Source organism: Etheostoma spectabile, chromosome 23 (assembly GCF_008692095.1).
Source record: "Etheostoma spectabile isolate EspeVRDwgs_2016 chromosome 23, UIUC_Espe_1.0, whole genome shotgun sequence".
In the NCBI taxonomy this organism is placed as follows: domain Eukaryota; kingdom Metazoa; phylum Chordata; class Actinopteri; order Perciformes; family Percidae; genus Etheostoma; species Etheostoma spectabile.
In genome coordinates, this window is record NC_045755.1 from 6,052,043 (window position 1) to 6,053,082 (window position 1,040).

Below are 1,040 nucleotides of genomic sequence, written 5' to 3' on the forward strand. Positions count from 1 at the left end.
GATTTTGTTACAGACTTTTTTTACTAATTCAAATCATGACTATAGGGCTATGTTATGTCGACAAAGTCCTAAGTCGTGGTATGTGTGATTTCATGACATTATATTGATATGACGTGTGGTATAATGATCCCTGCAATACTCATTAGGAACTTGTAATGGATAAAGTAACCAGACAGGAATGTGTTTTTGGCTTTCCCATCGAAGGTAAAAACTGTACCTGGGGAAAAGTACTAAAATAAATTGATGCAAAACAATCTTTCAAAAATAAATGTTGCCACACCACACCACATTCCGTTATCACATTCCGAGTTTTTTATAAATATTCATCAGTTACTTTGGATATCCACATGAACCACTCCTCACACATCGGCATGAATGAGATCTAATGCTCAGCACTGATTTTAAAAAGAAAAAAAAAGTCACTTTAAAAGCTTGTTTGCATGTCACTCCTGTTATTTCCTTACAAGCAATGTAGCGTTTAAATGCTATTTTTTGGTCCAGCTCAGTGCTGACTGTGCAAAAAATGTATCCAGCAAACTTCACAAAGCCTGTTTGTAACCGGTTGTCAGTCTTGCATAAAGTACTTGAAAGCGATACTGGAGTAAAAGTACAAGTATCTTACAAGAAAATGACTGGTAGACTTTTAAGTCACATTTTAGAATATTACTTGAGTCTAATAATAACTGTACTGTAAGTATCAAAAGTAATTTTCTGATATTAAATGTACTTAATTAGTAAAAGTAAAAGTAAAGAAAACTTTTATTCTGAACTTTAATGTGGCTTCCTTAGAGTAAAGCATAATCAAATCAAATTCAAAGTCTGACATTAACAAAGAGAAAAACAGAAAAAGGATTTTAATTTACTGTGAGGAAGAAATTTTTATTCCAACGTACAAAAACATCACAGGGGAAATACAGTGAAGTGAAAGTATACATTTTATTTAGGAAAAGTAGTGGAGTAAAAGTGAAAGTTTCCAAACATATTAATAAAGAAATAAAGTACAGATACGTGAAGATTATACCTAAGTATGGTAACAAAGT